This window comes from Aythya marila (genome assembly GCF_965140915.1).
Source record: "Aythya marila genome assembly, chromosome: 1".
Classification (NCBI taxonomy): Eukaryota; Metazoa; Chordata; class Aves; order Anseriformes; family Anatidae; genus Aythya; species Aythya marila.
The window spans coordinates 121,468,185-121,483,261 of record NC_139042.1 but is presented as its reverse complement, the minus strand read 5'-3'; the positions used below and the strand labels follow the sequence as shown (position 1 = coordinate 121,483,261).

The window sequence follows — 15,077 nt, the reverse complement described above, 5'->3', positions numbered from 1 at the left end:
CACAGCGTGGGGTCACTCAAGCATCCCTGCACTGTGCACTTGAGTGCTCCTGATGAGCAGCTGAGGGGTGCAGGCGCACCAGGCTGGCTCTGCACGCTGCTGCTTGGCAGAGCTGCCTCACTCCAGCTTGCAGCCACTCAATCTATCTCTAGCAGCAGCTTAGTGAGCCTCCATCGTGCTGTATGGAGTCAGACCTGCGGTAACCCTGACGGGAACCACCACCAAATATCTGCATAAGCATCGTGGTTAATCTGCCACCTGGATGGATCATCTCTGCAGACGATAACAGTATTTTGGGATTTAAAAATAATAATAATACTGCAATCAAGGAGTCTGGTTGTGCTGCTTCTTTTTAAGGATGGCTGGTAATTTTAGTTATCATTTCATATTCTCAGTCTCATTCTCAGCCGGCAGGGTCAACAAAACCCCTGACCACAATTGTATGGGAGGAAGAAGGGCCAGATGGGACCGGATGGAGACTGGGACTCAATGAGAGTAAATGCTGATGAGAGAGGTCACAGAAACAAAGGAAAAGCACTGAGGTGGGCAGGGAGCTCTGGAGATTGTCTAGTCCAACCCCTGCTCAAGAGGGGACAGTCAGAGCAGACTGCCTAGGACTTGAGGCTTGGAGGAGATGGGTAGGATGAGTCTGCGACTGGCTGGTGCAAGCAGACCAGCACCCCATCCAGGAGGAGCTGGAAAAATACAAGGATTTGCTTATGAAGGGTGTGGGAAGCTACAGCATTGAGCACCCTAAGAAAGCCAAAAGGGACTTGGCGATTCTGTCTCCTGGCTGGGGCTTGAAGGTATGTCCCAAATCAAAGCTGCAGTCACCCATATAGTGTCAAGTCAGTGAAACACGTGTTTAAATATCTGCTCAATGTCTGTCTGTCCTGGAGGTTGAAAGAAGCAGCAACAAACAAAAGTATGTGATTTGTATTTATATTACATTTTCAACTCTAGTGGATATGGCATCTGATACTGTTGCTTTTCTGGCACATCTGGGCTAAATACCTGAGCTGTGCTGACATCTGGGTGATTCAACAGTGTGCCTTTAAACCACCTTGGCGAAGGCAGGAACTAGCACAACAAGGGTTAAAAAGGAGATGAATTAACATAACAATAATGTAATAACTATTATTAGTTTTTATATTTGTAACAATAAATAGCAATGGATTTTAAAATTCCTGAAAGTTTAAACCTCTGCAAAGCAGATTGTATCTTTCCTCTGTGTTCTGCAGAAGTATTATATTCCTGAAATGTCTTCTGTCTGTTTTATGCTGAGCACTCACTGGTCTGGTGGTCATTCATTGCTTGTTTGAGGCTTGCTGGTACGCCGATTAGCAGGAGAAGAGCTTTGGTGCAGGGACCATCCAGCAAAACATGTGTCACTTCCCAGGACTGCTGCGATACAAGCATTTCATCATAGTCACTGGCAGTATGGGAAGAGTCTGTTCCCTCCTTCAGGATGAAAAATGGGAAGGAGAAGGAGACAGAGCACTCTAGTGGGAATATGAGAATATGAGGATGTGGGTGGGTGCAAAAGGAATAGGCGCTGAATTTCCCAGGAGCAGCACATAATGGGCAACAAGTGTTTATTACTCAAGTGGAGGAATCTCACCTAAGGTCTCCAGCAGCAAGGCTGGCTGAAAACAGACAGTGGGAGAGTTCACGAATGATGTGTTACCAGCACTTCTAGTCTCTGTCCCCAGCATCTGGGGAAGAGAAGCCACCGAAGGAGGTGGGAAAGCTGCTTTCCTTGGCAGTGACCAAGAGATACTCTTTGGACATTAACACTCTTCCCTGTTTTTGTTTTTTTTTTCAGAAGAGTGGAAGCTAAAGCCAAAATGGTCTCTTGCCCAGGTGTGATCTGTATTCCCTGGAAGCTCTCTAACCCATTATTTTTTCCAGGCCAGACAGCAATGCTCCTGACAGCTCAATTAGTCTGAATACCCCACACTTTTTTGGGAGGTTGACCAAAGCTCCCAGATGCAGTCCCAAAGCAGGTGCTGAAGATGTTAGGTCCTGACTAAGAAGATTCCTTGAGTCCCTAGTGAGATCAAGGTACCTTTCCTTATGCTCTCAAAAACGTGGAAGGATTGGTGTGAATCACATGGAAATGACTCCTATTCCCTGAACTTATGTCCCTGACCTACAGTTGCTTAGCAGACTTTTGCACATAAGACCTTGTTCAGGCTGTCCTTGCCTGCTTTGTTGCTCATACGTCCTTGTACTGGCAAGTTCAGCTGTATGAGTGGGAGATGGCCGCTCACTTCATGGGCATTCCTGGGAGCAAACAAGAAAATTTTCTGTTTAGCTTTCACAGTCTGTTGCTCTCCGATTATGTCAAGACCTAGCACCCTGTGATCAAGGTTATCAGTCACAGCCAACTGCTGGTGCAAGCAGTCTCTCTCAGAGGGATTTTTTTTTTCCTTAAATCATTCGCCAAGGGATTGGGAGTAAAGAGTGAATCATTTTCAAATCAATTGTGAATGGAGAGTAAATAATTTTTTTAAACCATGCACTGTGAAGAGATCAAAAACAGTATAAAGGCTAAAATAGGCACCAGGCATTGTCTGGAGAGTCACCTTCTCCTACAGAAATCAATGGCAACGGGAGTGCATCCTCCCCTCGTTGCCCTCCAGTCTCGATGTATTTTAGCTGTATGGGGGTCACTGTTGAAAGTATGGCAGGGACAAATGCTGTGAGGGACCCACAAACAGTGGCTCTAAATGCGTGGGGATGATACGCATCTGGAGAGAGGCTTCATGGCTCTGCAGAACACATTAATCTTTCCTGATGTGGAAGTAGAGCTTTTTAATTAAAGTGGTCTCCTTCTCACTTCAATGAGCCTTGGAAAGATGTATTTCTGCTGTGTCTGTGTGTGGCACTTTTTGCTTTATCTTAATGGTTTAGGGAAGGACTTTCTTACATTCTGGGGAAGAAAGTTTCTTTCCATTTTCTATTAGGCAGTTAAGAAACAGAGGCAATAGGAGATCTTGGGTGCAAGTACTTTCTAAAATGAAGGGTGAAGATAAGCAGGGGATGCATGCATGCAGTGGTTTCATTGTGCCTTTCATTCTTACTTTTTACTTTTCCCTTTTGAATATCTTTCCTGCGGATGGCACGAGGGACTCCTGACAAGCCCAATTAAAGAGCAGAGTGCAACGTAGCATTTCTTTTTTTTTTTTTTTTTTTTTTTTTTTTTCTTGTGGCATGTGATCTTGTCCTGCAATAATTAAACTTTGGAGTAACTCCCAGCAAATGACTCTGAAACTGCCTCCCTGTTATCCCATTACCAACACCAAAGATGAATAAAAACCTTTTTATTTTTTTATTTTTTTTTTGTTCCTGCCTGAGAAAGGAATGTGCAAACTAAAGGTCATTTTTAGGTTCTGTCTTTTCCCAGATTCCTGCATAGAGAAAGTGCGTGTGAAAGGGCTATCACGTGCAGGCTCTTTTAAGAGGAATTTGAGTCTCTTGCCTGAGTCCTTGGAAATATGGAGATGCATTTTACCCCTCTCATGGGTTCCTGTCTCTGTTGTGCCTTGTGCATGGTCTGATGGTCACCTCAAGACATGGAGACTGGGGAAAGGTGGTTTCCCCATCCAACCAAGACTGCTCCAGGACAAAGACTAGGATGAGGAGAGAGATCTGAACCTCAGTAGTTGGGCTCTGTAGGACAGCTGCCATCTCCTGGGCCACTGGGTGAGTACCTAGAATTAATATAGACTGATGGCACCACAGGGTAGCACAAGCACAGCTGTGAAATTAAAGCCACAGGTCAGCTTGTAGAATTTCCTGTGATTGAAGTCATAATGTCTCCTCTTAATTAATTTAATTCAGGTTTAATTTACTGAGGGTTTGTCTTGATTTATTCCTTTGCTGTATTGCTTGCTCAGTTGGCTTGTGTGAAGAGCCACTGTGCTTACTTTCAGCCTGGAAAGGCGTGTTAGCATCAGTAATCTGTGCTAGTTCATTACATGAGATTTCCCCCATCCTTTCCCCTTGTTCCACCCCAACACGGAGAAAAAAAAAAAAAAGTGAGAAAGAAGGGATGGATTCACAGGTTCTGCTGTTTGAAGAAGAGAGAGAGTTTTTTTAGGACTTGAAAACAATTAGTGTTGCACAGGGTTATCAACACATCTCTGCTCCAGGCCTGCTACATGCCATTGAGAGCAGCTCTGAGGAGAAGGATCTGGGGGTGTTGATGAGAAGCTCAACATGAGCCAGCAATGTGCACTTGCAGCCCAGAAAGCCAACAGTATCGTGGGCTACATCAAAAGCACAGTGGGCAGCTGGTTGAGGGAGCTGATTCTCCCCCTCTGCTTTACCCTTGTGAGCCCACACCTGGAGCACTGCCTTCAGCTCTGGGGCCCCCAGCACAAGAAGGACAAGAAGGAGCTGTTGGAGAAAGTGCAGAGGAGGGCCATGAGGATGATCAAGGGGCTGGAACACTTCTCTTATAAAGACAGGCTGAGAGGGTTGGGGTTGTCCAGCCTGGAAAAGAGAAAGCTCTGGGAGACCTTGTAGCAGCCTTCCAATATCTAAATGGGGTATACAGGAAAGCTGAGGAGAGACTCTTTGTCAGGGGGTGTAGGGATAGGACAAGGGGGAATGGCTTTGTACTAAAAAAGGGTAGGTTTAGATTAGGCATTAGAAATAAATTCTTTACTCAGAGGGTGGTGAGGCACTGGCACAGGCTGCCCAGAGAAGCTGTGGATGCTCCATCCCTGGAGGTGCTCAAGCCCAGGCTGGATGGGGTTTTGGGCAACCTGGTCTGGTGGAGGTGTCCCTCCCTGTGGCAGGTGGGGTAGAACTAGATGGTCTTTAAGGTCCCTTCCAACCAAAACCAGTCTGTGATTCTGTGGGCCTTACTTCCTGGGGCTATTATTCCTCCACGTGCATTGTGAACTCTGCTTGGCCATGTTTGAGTTTGAGATTTGCTTTTGGGATCTGTGTTGAGTTCCATGCATGTTAGATGCCCAGCATTACTGAATACACTTCTTACAGGGCTGGATGGCCAGGTGATGTCCATAGTTACTGAATTTGCCTCTCATGGGGCAGGGTGACCAAGAAGTTAGGCCTGGAGCCTCACCCTCACTACATTCCCTTTATCCCCACAAAGGGGTCTCCTGGCTGCCCCATTCCAGCATTGCATCCACTTGTGCAATATGCTTGCTGAAGCATGTCCCTTCCTCCTCCTCCTCTGTTCCCCTCTTCCCTACCCTTCTCCCCCTCCGAGGTCTCCCATCGCCCTTCTTGTTGGGGCTGAGCCTGTGCTCCTCCTTGCTGGGTGCAAGGCCCCATTTCCATTTCAATAGCCTTCTGCAGAGGCTTCCCCACAGTCCCAGCCTGGGAACAAGGCGCCCACTGTTCGCAGACGGGATGTTCAGCCAGCCTTGACGTCCCGGCTGCCCTCAATGGCACTTTGTCAGCCCCTCTGCCAAAAAATGGGGCACCGGGGGGCTCACGGGGGGCTGAGGCCGCATTTCTGGTGGCCAGGCTCCAGGCCCTGGGCAGCATGCCACTCATTTTAAGCAGCCCCAGCCTGTCTGTGCCTGGGGCTTTGTGCTGTAGCTCAGGCTCCTGTAGCTTGCAGCTGGTTTCCGTGTGGCATGTCGGCCCCTTTCAGCATGCTCCCCCGCCTCTGACAGTGCACAGTTTTCAAGCCGCCAAGCATGTGGGGATGCTGCCCTGGGTCTGAGGGAGGAGCTGCTTTGCTTTCCCTCTCCCCTTCATTTTCATGTATTCCCAGGTTTTCTCTCCCTCTCACGCCACATCACATTCCTCCTTCATCTTTGCCAGACTTTCTGCACCTCTTTTTCCTCTTCTCTTTTCTGCTGGGTGTACTTTGCTAGTCCTTTTTCTCAGCTCTGTGCCCCTCAGTGGGATTTGTCATTTCCGAGGTGATACAAAAGGGAGGGATAAGTAGAACTGGAGTGGCAGCAAGGGGTGGGAGATGAGATGGGGTCTTTTGCCAAGGGCTTGGATGATGCCTAGGTGCATGCATGGGGGCGGATGTGGATCGTGCTGAGGGCTCCTGCCTCCTGAATTCACACCGACACCTCGGGTCAGTGGCAGAGCTGTGCCACATTCCTGACACTATTTTTTACTCTATGGGTATAAGGAAAACAGTGTCACATGGGTGACATTTAAATTCTGCAAAGAAGGCGCAGAAGGGGCAGGAGCAGAGCAGGCTTCCCTCTTTGCTGCTGCAAGAGGAGCCAGCTGGAGCACGGGGATGGTGACAAGGCCAGGCAGACCCGTGCCAGGGCTGGCAGCAGACAAAGCCCACTGAAACTGGGCACAATGTGTTAAATCACTAGTTCAAAGGGGATGAGGAGGAGAAACCTTCCTCTTCTGTTAATATGGGTAAATTGCTGATAAGGAGAGTAAATGATTGCTTCTGGTCACTTCTTAAAGTTTAATTTAACTACACCTCTTTCACTGCCCCCTTTTTTTTTTTTTCTTTTTACTCAATGTTTTTTTATTTCACTTAGCTCTTGTAGTCCTGTTCTCCTCTATCTGATGGAGACATTAATTCAAGTGAACTATATCTCTTTGCAGCAAATGGTGGAGGATGTTTGGAGCCCTGGACACCTTGCCTTCACCCCCTCTGCTTCCACCATCAGCAGCAGAGAAGGTCTCTGGCCTTCCTAAATAAACAAACAAATAAATAAATAAATAAATGGTTTTCTGTGGAGGTTTTATCCAGGCTTTTGTGAGCAACCTGACAAGGAGTGCCTTACAGATGGGTAAAAGGGCAGAAGGGAGAGTAAGGAAGAGACCTATAGAGATACAGAAGCTCCTGGCTGCTATCCTGGCATCCAGGTGGTTTCATCAGCAATCAGACACGGCAATATTCCTGGCACCTGACTATAAACAATTTGTGGAGACTTTAAGCAAGTTGTTGGCAGTACCTGGGAGAGATACCAAGTCATCTTCCCAGCCTGGTGGCATAGCTGCAGGATGCTTTCTCTTCTTGCTAGCAGACCTCTGGCTGCCCCTACCAGAGCTGGAAATCTCATTACTCCCAATTTTCATACACCCGTGACTAACTGAAAGGTTTTATTACTGAGATGGCATCTCCTGGTATGTTTCCAGCCTAGGGGAGGGGATTTCCAGTTGTTTATCTGGCAATGTTTTGAGTATGTGCATCTTTATGATGGAGTGGTATCACTGTGTTCTGAAAAGAAGAAGGTGCTGTGGAGTTATGAAGAGTGGTGGCTTTACTATGGCCTTTTGGGAGGGGTTATTTGTCACACGGAAGGGTCAACATTAAAGTATGTGGAAAACCAGAGTCATACTTCCTTTATGAGAAGAGCCCTTCTTTGCCACAAGGAAGACAAAAGAAATAGAAAGTAAGCTGAATTAAAAATGTTCACAAAGCAGTGTTTTAGGGAAACACTCAAATGACACTTTGAGGAAGCTGAGTACTCAGTGCTCTTCAAGGCCATAAAAGCTGGTGCACTACTATGCTGAACACTTCACCAGAGCTATGATAGCTATGGACATGTCTAGGGAGTGCTATGGATGCTCAGAGCCCTGCAGGATCTATCCCTATATTAATATTAGCAATTTATGAAACACAAGGGGCCCAGAGGAAAATGAGTTGCTGAATCCCGCTGGAATTCTTAGGCTCCTGGGATGATTTTCAGTACGAAAACTTTTGGCAAGTTTTATCACAACCAACAGATTTTCTGCAAAATGTTAGTGCATCTATGGAGTGCATAAAATACAGGAGGGAACCTCCTTTACAAGATCATTGTTTTTAGACCCTGCTCTCCCCCTTGCAGTCTATGCCAGTGAGGCTTGTTTAAGCTGGGCAGCTCCAGCTATACATGATTGGTAATAAAAGATTGAGCCATGACAATAGCAGAAGTTGTGGGAAATAAAAATATGGATGTTTTTGGTTCTGTAACATTAATGTCTCAGATGAATAGGTTTGCTAAATTGTGACATTTGGGAAATGCTATTTTGTCTTTATTGCACTTGGAGAAGATTGCATTTTCAGTATGAATACTTCTTTGAGTTTTCTCCAACAACCATTTTGCTGGTTTTGTTGGGCATGCAAAATGCTGAGATAATGTTAATATGAAAACCTCTAGCATTTAATTTCCAGATTAGGAGTATTTAGCTGTGAGATTGTGATAATAGTTCAGCTTGTTGCATTTCAATTTCATTAATCAGTCTGCACATGGTTATCACCTGGATGACTCACAATTAAGTAAAAGGAAATATAGGGGCCACCTGAAAAGAAACAAACAAACCACACCAACAACAGGAGCTCTAAATACTGAATAAACACCCTCGAAACCCAGCTATAAATATGGTCCTGGAAACAGTTCAGTGTTTTCTCTGACAGCTGCAGTTTGCATTCTCAAGACTTTGAGAATGCACTACCCCTGCTGGAAAGGAAGCATCTCTACACTGGCATCTCCATGTAATTCAGCAGGACACGTTCACTAAGACAGGAAACCCTTCCCAAGAAGAGCAGACTCTTCAGCTGCAGAATGATACTTGGGCAGGTGAACTCAAGTTATTTCTTTTTTTTTTCCTTCTGTTTTTGTCTTTATGATACTTGCATCTAACTAATTTTTCCCCTGTTGTTATGGTTTTGCTAGGGGATTTGTTAGTGTGTCAGCATGCCCCATTGTTTTAGATTTGGATAAGTTTGTCTGAACAGCCTGGGAAAGTGAGGTGGGTTCTCAGTGGCATGGCAGATGTATTTATATTTATGTCAGCGTCTGCATGGGCTGGCTCCTGGCTTGTGCTGCTTTTATATGAGAGGGGAGACTGGCCCTTCTCAGTGCTCATCAGCAGGGTACATTATTCTGCTAGAAGCCATTTCCCTCCTTGTGGCACCATCCTGTCTCTTGCAGAGAGAATGTTGTGGCAGCAGCCACTGCTGCAGCTTGGAGAGCCAGGGCTGCACAAATAATTAACAGCAAGCTGCAAAGAGAATATCACAGTAGCAGAGAGGGCATGCTTACTGTGCCACGCGGTGGATGTTCAAGTTTGGTGTGAAGGGGCAGGCACTGTGGGGTGTGGGACAGGGACTGAGCCATCCTGACTTTGCTCCCCAAAACCTGTGAAGGCTCAGTAAATGAAATACTCATAGTGGAGTATCTTGCTTGAGCCTGGCCACAGGATGCAGGAACTCCAAAGATCTGAGTGCTCTGGCAGAGCATCCTTGTGGGATGTGATTTGGGCAGCATGCATGTGCTGGTGCTCCTGTGTATGTGTGTTGTGTGCCTGCTGTCCTGCTGGGTCAGGCTGTATTTAATGGTGCACTGGGGAATGTGGTATTGGAAAGGCAGCTTTGATGCTGTGAGTGGGTTTCACATTGTCCTCTGAGCCCACGTTAAATGACCACTGAGGTTTTTGTCATCTCTGCTTTTATAGTGGCTTATAGACAAAGCAGCCAGGATGCTGCAGAGCAGGACATTGGCTGAGCTCAGGCTGAAGAAATGAGGAAATGTTTTTTTGTTTGTTTTTTTTTTTTTCTGGGTTATCCTTCATGAACGCTTAAACTTGGGTGATAAAGCAGGAAACAGATCCTCAAAAACACTAGTCTTTGGAAGAAAGAGTGTGCAGAAAGTTGCATTGTGCGGGGAAGGGGGGTGTGCTGCTTTATGCTGTGCCTGAAGGCTGAGCAAGCAGCTGGTGAGTGAAATCGCATGCACATGTGTACCTACATGCTCTAACACAGAGCTCCACATTTCTCCGCAGTAATGTGGTAGCATGGCCTCCATATGTGAAAGATCATATTGGTACTAAAGGGGCATCGCCCAGGGAGAGCTGTGCTTTCAGGGATTGCACAGGAGAAAATCATTGATATATATTCTTGGAAGGCCAAAAAGGTTGCAGAAACAGAACTGACTGTGCCGTTTAGGCTTCTTTTTTACATTTTTATTTATTAAAATGCTCTACATGTAGAAGAGCGCTGCTCATTATTTATAAGTTTTGCTACCGCCTTGAAATGGAATCTGCAGGCACTCTGATAAATGTGGTGAAAGCTTGTCTGGTGTCACTGCCACTTCTCTAAAGTGCCTCCTGCATCCTCTACTGAATTGCTGTTTCATCAGTTTGGACAGCAGCGTTCCTCCATGAATTGCAGCAAAATTCTGGTTGCATCATCCCATGCTAATGGAAACAGAGCAGGGGGGAGTGAGCACCAAGCATGCTCTGTAAGTGCTAGGCAGAGCAGGGTCACGACAAAGGAGGAAGCTCCACACACTGCTCCATCCCGGTGAGTTTGGTGGGACAAAGGCTCCTGTTCAGTATTTGTGTGCACACTTTTCTTTTGCCCTGTGCTGACAGCTAGGAATGGCATTCCTCTTTGACTGTGCTGTGCCAGAAATTAAATTGTTCTAGCATCACCACCTCCCTCCCATCATCCCAATGCTTGTAGTGGGAACAGGCAACTGATGGGCTGTGTGTGGGGCTGTCCTAAGAGCAGAGAGTGCTCAAAGGATGCAGCTCCCTGGGCTCAGAGAGAACAAAAGGGCTGCCACTGAAAAAACTGGGGACCGAAGCAACAAGGGAGAAAGTTTGGTTTTAAAATAAATAAAAATAAGTTTTGTCTCCTCCTTTGGGCAGAGGCAGATGATCTGAGATGATCTTGCTAAGGGTGAGGTGCACTTGTGCTGCAGCAGGTACCCATCAGGACGATGAGACAATGGAGAGCTTGTACTGTGGCAGCAGGTTAGGGAGCTTGGACCATTTTGCCTGGGTAAAAAGGTAGGGGGAGTATGAGAGTGCTCTGTAAATATGTCAGTGGGTAAACATTGTGATAGTGTAAGGGCTTTTTGATGCTAGGGGAAGGTGCTGGCAGAACAGGCTCAGTTGTAATCAATTTATCTGGGAATTAAAGTGAAATTTCAAGCCCTTAGGTCAACGAAATTTGGGAACAGGCTTCCAAGCAGAGTAATGGGAGCAAAACACCCATGCAGTCTTCGATAATTGTCTTGATCTGTCTGTGAAAGGGATTATATGATGCAGACAGACTCTGTGTCCTAGCAGATCCTGTCCCATGCTGCCTCTTATGTTCCCAGTTCCACATTAGCAAAGCAGGCTTTGTGCATTTGAGATGTGCCCATGTAAAGCATCAGAGATAAAACTTTTAAGTGGTTTGCAACTTCAAGCTCATTTCTTGAGTTTCCTTTTCCTGTCTAATGGCTCCTTTCAGGGTGTCCTTTTCACCCGAATACGCCACAGCAGCACTTCAAAAGGAGCCCAGGTTCCCCTGCCCCCCTCCCCAAGCCATCTCACTTTTGTGCAAGCTGTTTCCAGCGACGAACAGCACTTCAGCACTTTTGGGGGCTGAAAGCTATTTACCAGCTAAGAGGGCAAGAGTACAGAGCTATTTTCAGCACTGTGACACACCTCAGCCGATCGGATTGTGCCCAGCAATCCTATTTGGTGAGGACGGGGTCGTGTCACCTGAAATAGTTCCTGCTCTTTGCCTCCACCTCTGGCTCTCGTGTCTGCTCTGTGGCTGGGTTGTGGTGCCTGGGCTCTGACACCTGACTGTTTATAATCAGAAAGGGCTGTTTAGCCCAAACCGTGTGTTTTGGACAGGATTTGAGGCTCTCTGTTTTTTCTTGGTGCAGTTACTACACAGTGCCCTTGCCGGATCCTTCTTTAGCCTGGCAGCACTGAAGTGGCATGCTTTGCTTCGCTCCTATAGCTTTGCACCTCGTGGGCCAGTTCCAGCCCTGTTTGAAAGAAGTCAGGGATTCCTTGAGTATTTGGAGGGGAGGAACAGGCGGTGTAAAGTTTAAGATCTCTCTCTGAGCCAGTAAAAGACCACAAAGCAGGAATGTTGCTGTGCATTTTAGTTACTGGTTACAGCTTAGCTCACTAGCTGCAGGCTAATCCCCTGGGCATCCCTGGTGGCAATGAGAGATACTCTGTTCTTCCAGGGGTAAAATGAGATCCTGCCTCTGGACACTGCCATGGCTCCCCCAAGTGCTGGTTAGCCCCTGCTGTGGGCTGATGCTGCTTCTGATGTGTGCCTGTGCTTAAGGCAGCTATCCCATCATTTCAAGCCATAATGTTTTGCACAGTAGGGGCATGTTCTCTGGAGGAGCAGGAAGGCTGTCTGTGGATAAGGTGCTGTCTAGTATGAAAGACTTCTGCATTTACCTGGCTAAACCATAAGCTGGAGTCACTAAAACCATCATCAGCTTGGGAACGGGACTTTTGCTGCCTGGGTGCTGGACTGGGCTGATGCTCTGTCTCGATGCTGTGTATGGTGAGCCTTTGTTTTGAAATGAAGCAAAACAGCTGGCAAGTGCTGCCAGAAAACAGTGTTTGTGGGACTTTGCGTTGCTTTAGCCAGTGCTTGTCATCACAGGGCACTGCAGATGCTGAGTTAAGCCTGGTGACAAAGCCAGGGCCTAGGTTGAGCATGGTCATTGCCCATTGGCTTGGCCACCGTGGTTTTCTCCTTGTTGCTCCCTCTGGCCTGTGGAGCAGCAGCTGCTGCATGGGAACAAAGCATTTTTCCTGCTACACCAACCTCCAACATTGCAAAATTAGACCGGAGTTTCTCTTTTTCCCCTCCACCCCACTGCCCTTGTTCCTCTGTGCCATGGTGGGGATGGTGAGAGCTCTCCCAGAGATATACAGCAGTGGCACGTGATTTATTGTGGTTTCTTTTTCCTGTCTTCTCGCTAAGTAAAACCTTTTTCTTGTTCCAGTGTTGGCAACAGGAGGAGTATTGGATTTGGATCCAGCATGAAGATGAGTGGCCAGTATAAATCCTAGGCAGGTTTTTGGAATAAGCAGTACCAGCAATTCATCTCACTCTGACATTTGCACTAGGTGTCTTGGAAACCAGAGCCACGGTTAAATGAAAGCCAGCACCAACTGGGGATGAAAGGATTTCCCAGCCTGGGTGCTGGGATCCCTGGAGGGATTTCCTCCTGGGCTTTCTCAGTTTACCTGGACGTGACACATAACCTCAACCTTTCTTGCATGTGCTTTGATCTCATGTTTCAGACTGCCTGTTGGTCAACTGCAGGGTCATGAAGGGCATTTCTCCCTTTGAGCAGCGCAGCAGCATCTGCAGTAATCTGGTTGTTTATTTCCCCTCCTCTGTACTTTGGAGCAAGCTCCATTCATGTTTGTGTATTTTTGTCTTGTGAATTGCTCCCTATGGTGAAGATTCACAGTAGAGCCTTGCAGGGCATTTGTGGCACTCTCCACCTGCTCTCCTCTGTCCCTCAGCACTCTGCAGTTACAGGTTTGGGTCTTCCTCTGTTAGGGGCAGAGGGCATCGAGGGGAGGGTGAAGTAACTTTTTGTGAGACTTCTCACTGCCAGCGATTGCAATGTGCTGGATTTGGTGACCCTGGTGGTCCCTTTTGGTCTTCCCTGGTGATGGGATGCAATTAATTGGAGGACAGTTTGGATGCAGGTGGTCTGTGGTGAGGATCAGACTGCCGTGATGATTCTCTGCCTGCTGCTCCTTGTGTAGCACAGCCCTGAGCACTGCTCCCACTTGAGTTTTTTTTGTTCACCTTATTTAGTTCTGAATTACAGCAGATGGGGAATAAAAAATAAATTTTAATGATAATCTGGGTTAAGAAGCAAGCCTCCAGGGTGACAGAGGCAGCTGAAAGGCAAGCATTGTGTACCTTGTGCTCAGAACCAACTGTGGGGCAGCAGCAAGGGGACACATCAAGTGTGGACACATGGGTGAGAGGGAATAAAAAGATTTGGTTAAACATATCCGTCATATCTGTACTTCAAATATAATGTTCTTAAACATATCACCCACAAGAAAACAACAATCCCCTTATGAAATATGCAGGGAGGCTTGTGCCGGGGATAGGTAGCAGCCCAGTTCTGCACAGCTAGCACTGCCATAGACCTGGGTGGCAGAGGGTTTTGGTGGTTCTCCCTGGATGGGGTATAATTGTGTCCCCATCGGTGACACTACAAAGCAAGGGCCAGTTTTGAGTTTTCAGCCAGTTTTGAGTTTTTTACCCAGTGCCACTGGTACGGTGCACGGGTGTCGCGGCTGCCACGTGCCGCTGCCTGTGTCACTCTGACGTGCGTGGTGGCCATCGGAAAACAAGGGGGAAAAAATGGCTTTTTGTTTCCCAGCTGAAATAGCTCCAGCAAGGCGCAGGCACCACCTCTGTGAATGAAATCATTGTGTGTGGCCCCACGATAACCAGCAGCCTCGTGCTCATCCCCATGCTGCTGGTGGCTTCTCAGCTGGCTGCTCTCTGGAGCCAGAGGTTGAGGTGGTGAGGAGCAGGGAAATAACAGCAATGCTCTGCAAACAGCCAGGCAGCTGCCAGGACCACTGCATGTGTTGGGCCATCAGGGGAGGATGGTTGGTCTGTCAAGCTCCTGGTTCAAGCCTCCTGCTGGAGATGTTGCTCCTACAGCTCCTGATCTTCTTCTCCGGAGCTGTTGATGCCTCTTCCACACCACAGCAGGTCACGCAGGTTCTCATCTGCTCTAATTAGTGCTCCTGGCAGTGATGACAAGCAGCCCACAGAAGTGTGAATCTAGCTTAAGAGGAAGAAGGGGGAAAAAAAAAAAAAGGAAAGCCTTCTAATCTGATCATTACACTCAGGCCAAGGGATCAGCAAAATGATCAAGAGAAACAACTTCTGGCTACTAGATTGTGTGTCCCCATCCAGGCCACGTGCTGCGGGTAGCTATTAATGACTGCACCACAGTGAACATCAATCTTTTGTAACGAGCTTGGATAATACCCACTGGTGAATTAACAAGGACTGCCAATATCTAAGTGCTTTTCAGCCTTGTGTTGCCAGGAATAAGTCTCAATTCTGGGGGGCCAGTGTCCCTCCTCAATCTGAGTTTAATTCCCTCCCATCTGCTGTCTGCACTTCCCGCTGATCCTCGCCCAAGTAGGGCACAGAGTGGGTTTTGGGGGGAGAATGGTCTCGCTGGGCTCTCAGTAGCCTGCAGTTTCCCTCAGTGGAGGAACCAGGGAGTCCTGCCCCTCACCAGGGCCCCAAAAAGATGCTGAAGGAGGTGCCTGAGATGCTGGAAGGGACCAAAAAGAAGTGTCTGAGATGCTGACTG

General features: G+C 47.3%; 1 protein-coding gene across 2 annotated transcripts in view; it reads left to right on the top strand.

Annotated features, from left to right (window-relative positions):
- The window catches only part of IGSF11 (immunoglobulin superfamily member 11), a 94,363-nt gene that overhangs the window by 17,063 nt on the left and 62,223 nt on the right, over nucleotides 1-15,077 (top strand). Inside the window, exon 1 of one of the 2 annotated variants that reach the window (XM_082760478.1) lies at nucleotides 3,517-3,708. The exons of the other annotated variant lie outside the window; for it this stretch is intronic. The gene's annotated coding sequence lies outside the window, so the exon portion shown is untranslated. Of the gene's footprint in view, nucleotides 1-3,516; nucleotides 3,709-15,077 lie in introns of those variants that run through there. 2 annotated transcript variants of the gene reach the window in all.